Below are 7,046 nucleotides of genomic sequence, written 5' to 3' on the forward strand. Positions count from 1 at the left end.
GGAGCAGTGCTGTATGTCCAGCATCTGGCATTGTTCAATCAAGATGTTAGTTGGGACAGAAGACATAAGCCAGAACCCTGGAAGAAACTGGGTCCCAATAATCAATAAAGACAAAAATATGTTATTTATATATTATTTATTTTATTTCTATTTTATCAATAAAGACAAAATTATATTACAATAATCTATAGTCAGTGAATATAGATTATAGCAAACTAAAAAAGGAGGTCCAGACTTCTAAATGACATGTTTCACCATAAAGCTGCTTACAATGAAGGTCTTCCTGAAGCCATCCACACAATTTACCACTGAACCAGGAAATAGTTCTCCTCTAAATGCATAAAATCACTTTGATGTGTTGGGGATTACACCGATTATATCTGAAACTTGGGAGAAAAAAAAAAAAAAAAACTTTTCCCAGGAATAACCTTGGACATGTGCAAAGAGTTACTCGCTGAAATGTACATTACAGGATTAATTTTAAAAGCTTCAAAGGCAAACAGTCTAGATATCCAACAGTAAAGCAACTGACTTTTTTTGTTTGTTTTGTTTTGTTTTTTTGAGACAGGGTCTCACTCTGTCACTCAGGCTGGAGTGCAGTGGGACCATCCTGGCTCACTGCAACCTTTGCCTCCCGGGTTCAAGCGATTCTCATGCCTCAGCCACCTGAGTAGCTGGGATTACAGGTGTGCACCACCATATTTGGCAAATTTTTGTATTTTTTGTAGAAAGGGGGTTTCGCTACGTTGGCCAGGCTGGTTTTGAACTCCTGACCTCAAGTGATCCACCTGCCTTGGCTTCCCAAAGTGCTAGGATTACAGGCATGAGCCACCGCACCCAGCCCATAGTATATTTTTAAGTGAAAAGCGTACTGCATTCAATTTTTAAATTGGCAAATGACTTGAATAGACATTTCTTCAAAGAAGGTATACAAATTGCCAACAAGGACATGATAATGATGTTGAGTAGGGAATGCAATTCAAAACTACAATGAGATACCACTTTACCACTTCACACCCACTAGAAGAGCTATTAAAAAATGGAAAATAGGCCAGCATGGTGGCTCATGCATTTAATACCAACAATTTGGGAGGCCAAGGTGAGAGGACGGCTTGAGCCTAGGAGGTCAAAACCAGCCTAGGTAACGTGGTGAGACCCCCATCTCTATAAAAATTTATTTAAAATTAGCTGGGCGTGGTGGCATGTGCCTGTATTCCCAGCTACTCAGGAGGCTGACGTTGGAGGAGCCCTTGAGCCTGGGAGGTCAAGGCTGCAATGAACCATGACCACACCACTGCACTCCAGCCTGGGCAACAGAGATCCTATCTCAATAAAAAAGGAAAATAACAAGTGTTGACAAGGATGTGGAGAAATTGGAACCCTCATATATTACTGGTAGGAATGTAGAATGCTGCAGTCACAGTGGAAAATAGTTTGGTGGTTCTTCAGTAGGTTAAGCACAGAATTACCATATGACCAGCAATTCCATTCATAGGTATATACCAAATGGGTGCTCAATTGCACATGAATGTTCATAGCAGCACTATTCACAATAGCAGAGTGGAAACAACTCACATATCCATCAACTGATGAATGAATAAGCAAAATGTGGTATATACCCATATGATGAAACGACATTTATTATTTAACCATGCTACAGCATATATGAACCTATATAATATTACGCTAAGTGAAAAAAGCAGACACAGCCACATATTGTATGATTTCATTTATATGAAGTAGCCAAAACAGACAAATCCATGGAAATGGAAGAGCATATTAGGGTTAGCAGGAGCTGGGGAAAGGAGAGAATGGGGAATGAATGCTTATAATGGCTATGGAATTTTAAAATGATGAAAATTTTATTGAACTACAATAGATAATGGTGATGTTGCACAACACTGTGAATGTACTAAATGCCACACTGAATTGTGCACTTTAAAATGATAAAATGATGAATTTTATATTATGTGAATTTTACCACAGGAAAAAAAAAAAGCATCTTACAAAACAGTAGAGGGCCGGGCACAGTGGCTCACGCCTGCAATCCCAGCGCTTTGGGAGGCCAAAGCGGGCAGATCACTTGAGGCCAGTTTGAGACCAGCCTGGCCAACATGGTGAAACCTCGTCTCTACCGAAAATACAAAAATTAGCCGGGCATGGCAGCGCACACCTGTAATCCCAGATACTTGGGCGGCTAAGGCAGGAGACTCTCTTGAGCCTGGGAGGTGGAGGTTGGAGTGAGCCAAGATTATGCCACTGCACTCCAGCCTGGGCAACAGAGTGAGACCCTGTCTCAAAAAAAAAAAAAAAAATCCACGGTAGAAATAGTCTTGTTTTTCTAGAAGTATATGCACAGAAAAAAATGGTGTAAAGATAAATATCAAATTACTCTAGTTGTCCATGGGTGGTCATTTAGGACTAATGTTCTAATTTTTCTACAGCAATCCTAGATTCCTTGAGTACTTTTAAAACATGCTGTAGAATAATATCTAATGAAACAGGGGAAGTGGCCATCATATATTTGTATATTATTAATCCAAAACACTATATTTGAGTGATCCCAATTTGCACACGTGTGCAAAAATACACACATTGCATAGAAAAAAACCTACTGAAAGAATATATGCCAATATGTTACTAGTGGTTTTCAATGGAGTGATCATAAGTGAATTTTATTTACTGTTTAAAAAATATATTTTCAAAATTTCTCTAGTGAATATACATTACTTTTTGTTGTTTCATTTTAATTTTTATATTTTCTTTTACTTGTGTGTATGTGACAAGGGATCACTCTGTCACCCAGGCTCTGGACTACAGTGGTACAATCACAGCTTACTACAGACTTGACCTCCGGGCTCAGGTGATTCTCCCACCTCAGTCTCTTGGGTAGCTGGGACAACAGGCACACGCCACCATGCCCACTAATTTTTTGTATTTTTACGGGATTTCACCATGTTGCTCAGTCTGGTCTCAAACTCCTGGACTTAAGCAATCCACCCATCTCGGCCTCCCTAAGTGATGGGATTATAGGCGTGAGCCACTGCACCCGGCCATATATTACTTTCATAATCTGAGTTTTAAATATTTTTTAAAAGATTCTCTTGGCCAGGCGCGGTGGCTCACGCCTGTAATCCCAGCACTTTGGGAGGCCGAGGCGGGTGGATCACGAGGTCAGGAGATTGAGACCATCCTGGCTACCATGGTGAAACCCCGTCTCTACTAAAAATACAAAAAAAAAAAATTAGCCCGGTGTGGTGGCCGACGCCTGTAGTCCCAGCTACTCGGGAGGGTGAGGCAGGAGAATGGCGTGAACCCAGGAGGCGGAGCTTGCAGTAAGCCAAGATGGCGCCACTGATTTCCAGCCTGGGCGACAGAGGGAGACTCCGTCTCAAAAAAAAAAAAAAAAAAAAGATTCTCTTATATATATTGAGCCCAATATTATCAACATATTGAGTCAAAAATTCTCTCTTTTTTCTTTCTTTTGTTTTTTTGAGACAGAGTCTCGGTCTGTCACCCAGGCTGGAGTGTAGTGGCATGATCTCGGCTCACTGCAACCTCCACCTCCCGGGTTCAAGCAATCCTCCTGCCTCAGCCTCCCAAGTAGCTGAGGATTACAGGTGTGCACCACTGCACCTGGCTAATTTTTGTATTTTTAGTAGAGACGAGTTTTCAACATGTTGGCCAAACTGGTATTGAACTCCTGACCTCAAGTGATCCATCTCTCTATGCCTCCCAAAGTGTTGGGATTACAGGCATGAGCCACTGTGCCTAGCTCCCAACATTCTTCTTACTGGTTAAATGAAACCTTTAGTTGGGGGGAAATTGAAAGAGTTTTAAAGATAAATAACATTGAACAATTTAGAAACTATTAAAATGAAGGAGGAAGAGTGAGGAGGAGTATGTTCAGAGAGACCAGTAAACATGTGCTTAGACATTTTTTAAAAATCTGAGCTGGGAATATGGCTCACACCTGTAATCTCAGCTACTTGGGAGGCTGAGGCAGGAGGATCCCTTGAGGCCAGTAGTTCAAGACCAGCCTGGGCAACATAGTAAGAACTCCTCCCCCTGCCAACATCTCTAAAAAATAAAGAAAACAAATGCTGGCCAGGTGTGGTGTCATCCGTATATAGTCCCAGCTACTCAGGAGTCTGAGGAGAGAGGATCAATTGGGCCCAGGAGTTTGAGGCCAGCCTGGGCAACATGGTGAGACTCTGCCTCTAAAAACAAAAAATAGGGCTGGGCACAGTGGCTCATGGCTGTAATCCTAGCACTTTGTGAGGCCGAGGTGGGCAGATCACCTGAGGTCAGGAGTTCGAGACCAGCCTCACCAACATGGAGAAACCCCGTCTCTACTAAAAATACAAAATTAGCCAGGCATGGTGGCGCATGCCTGTAATCCCAGCTACTCGGGAGGCTGAAGCAGGAGAATCGCTTGAACCTGGAAGGTGGAGGTTGTGGTGAGCCAAGATCGCGCCATTGCACTGGGCAATAAAAGCGAAACTCCGTCTCAAAAAATAAATTAATTAATTAAATAAAAATAGGCCCGGCATAGTGGTTCAAAGGGCAGGGGAAAAAAGAAATTTAAAAAAAACCTCTTGCATAGTTGTCTAGCAGAGTCAAAGATATTATTGTAGGAGAGAAGTTCCTTTTGCTGTAAAGACAGGGTCACCCTTTGTCACCCAGGCTGGAGTTCAGTGGCACAATCGTAATTCACTGCAGCCTTGAACTCCTGGCCTCAATAGTTCCTCTTGCCTCGATCCTCCCACTTAGGCCTCCCAAGTAGCTGATTCTACAGGTACCAGCCACCATGCCTAGCTGAGGAGTATCTTTCAAAAATGGAAGAGAATGAGGACACCACAAAATTATATTAGAAGATAGAGACTAAAAGTTGCTTTTGCAGTAAAGTTGCTTTTGCAAAACACAGAGCCAGGGAGTTTAAAAAGAACCTAGAAAAGGAGTAAGAGAACTGCATCCAAATTTGTGACCTCTGATTTTGGCTGGCCACTGGGTTGCAGGACAAATGGGCTGCAAGAGTGGTTTGTGTTCATGAAAAGGCCTTCAGAAGGGGTCTGGGGTAATAACAGTTATGCACAATCATGTAGTATCTACAATGATAATAATAAAGATACTCACATGTTATAACAATATTTACATAGACCTTTGTCATGCTTAGTATTAACATATATTTGGCACTGCCCTAAGCATTTTAGTGTTTTAACTCATTTAGTCCTCACAGTACCCATAAGAAGCAAGCACTGTTATCATCTCTGTTTTACACATAAAGAAAAATGAAGCACAGGAAGGTTGAGTAATGTCTCAGATTACTAATGTCACGTAACTAGTAAAGGACAGAGCCAATTTGTATCCAGGTGACTTTACTCTGGAATTCATGCTCTTAACCACTGTATTTTACACTGCCTCTGCAGCCAAAATATCCCCTCAGGCAGTAGTTCACAAAGTGTAGTATAGTCTTTTCAAGAAGTCTAGGAGGTCAAAACTATTTTCATAAAAATATCAAGATTTTTTTTCTTTCTTTTTTTTTTTTTGGCACAATCTCGCTCTGTTGCTTAGGCTGGAGTGCAGTGGTGCGATCTCGGCTCAGGGCCATCCCCACCTCCTGGATTCAAGCGATTCTCATGCTCAGCCTTCTGAGCAGCTGGGACTACAGGCATGCGCCACCACGCCCAGCTAATTTTTGTATTTTTTTGGTAGAGGTGGGATTTTGCCATGTTGGCCAGGTTGGTCTCAAGCTCCTGGCCTCAAGTGATCTGCCTGCTTCAGTCTCCCAAAGTGCTGGGATTACAAGTGTGAGCCATGGTACCCTGCCTAATACCAAATTGTTTTGTTTTGTTTTGTTTTGTTTTGCCTATTTTACTCTCATTCTGAGTATGCAGAGGAGTTTTCCAGAGGCTACAAGACATGTGATAACATCATCACTCTAATGGCTAACAGCAAATGTGCTTGTATAGTCTTGTATTTTCTAGAAGTTTCTATAGTAAACTCTTTGGGGTCCTGAAACCAAAAAGTTTGAGAACCATTGCCCTAAGGTAAAGGCAACATGATTTCTCAAGAGATAATCTATACCAATTGCCAGAATTCATCTATACATTCAGTCAGTCAGTCAATATATAACTATCAAGCACTACATTCTAGGCACTGTGCTTAGTGTGGGGATTACAGTGGTGAGCAAGAATGGTATGGTCCCTAGACTTATATAGTGCAATGGTCTTAAAACATTAGAGTGCAGAGGAATCCCTTGGTATGTTAATCAAAAATGCAAATTCTGGAGCTCCGTCCCAGAGATGTTGAGATCTTTAGTTGATCCTGACACAAAAGAACCTACATTGAAAAACATTGTTCTAGTGGTTGTTTAGCCTGAAGAGAAAACCTGATGAAATGAAAATGATCACCATATATAAAGACCTGTGTGACTCCAGAGAGCAGAATAGCTACCAATAGGTAGAACCTAACCTGAAGACAGGTTTCTACCCAATATTAGGAATGGTCACTCAGCTGAGGCAGTGGGCTCCCAACCAACTGCAAATTTTGAGTCCAGTAGACAGCCATCCCAAAGACATTGTCATAAGGATTCCCACATTGGATGTGACATTTTTCCTATGACCTCCAAGCATAAGGGAATTATAACAAGAACCAAGAGGGATTGATGAATACTGTGACTTAAGAAATAAACCCTCAGAATCTCCAAAGTGATAAGTGTCTTTTGTATTCTAAGGAGATAACTGGTGGCTGGAGCCTGGACAGCTTTAGGATAGGGGCTGGATGCCAGAGAACCAACCATGTAATTAGAGGGTTGGAACTTTCAGCCAGTGCTTCTGCCACCACCATGAGGGGAGAAGAGCTGAAGTTTGTGTTGATCACCAATGGCCAATGAATCAATCATGCCTACGTAATAAAGCCTTCATAAAATCGTAAAAGAATGGTGTTTGGAGTGCTTCACGGTTGCTGAACGCTGAAGGGTGGGGTGCTCCCAGGGGACAAGGAGCTTCCATGACTCTTTCCCCATACCTTGCCCTATGTACTTC

This window comes from Macaca fascicularis, chromosome 7, assembly GCF_037993035.2.
Source record: "Macaca fascicularis isolate 582-1 chromosome 7, T2T-MFA8v1.1".
Lineage (NCBI taxonomy): Eukaryota > Metazoa > Chordata > Mammalia > Primates > Cercopithecidae > Macaca > Macaca fascicularis.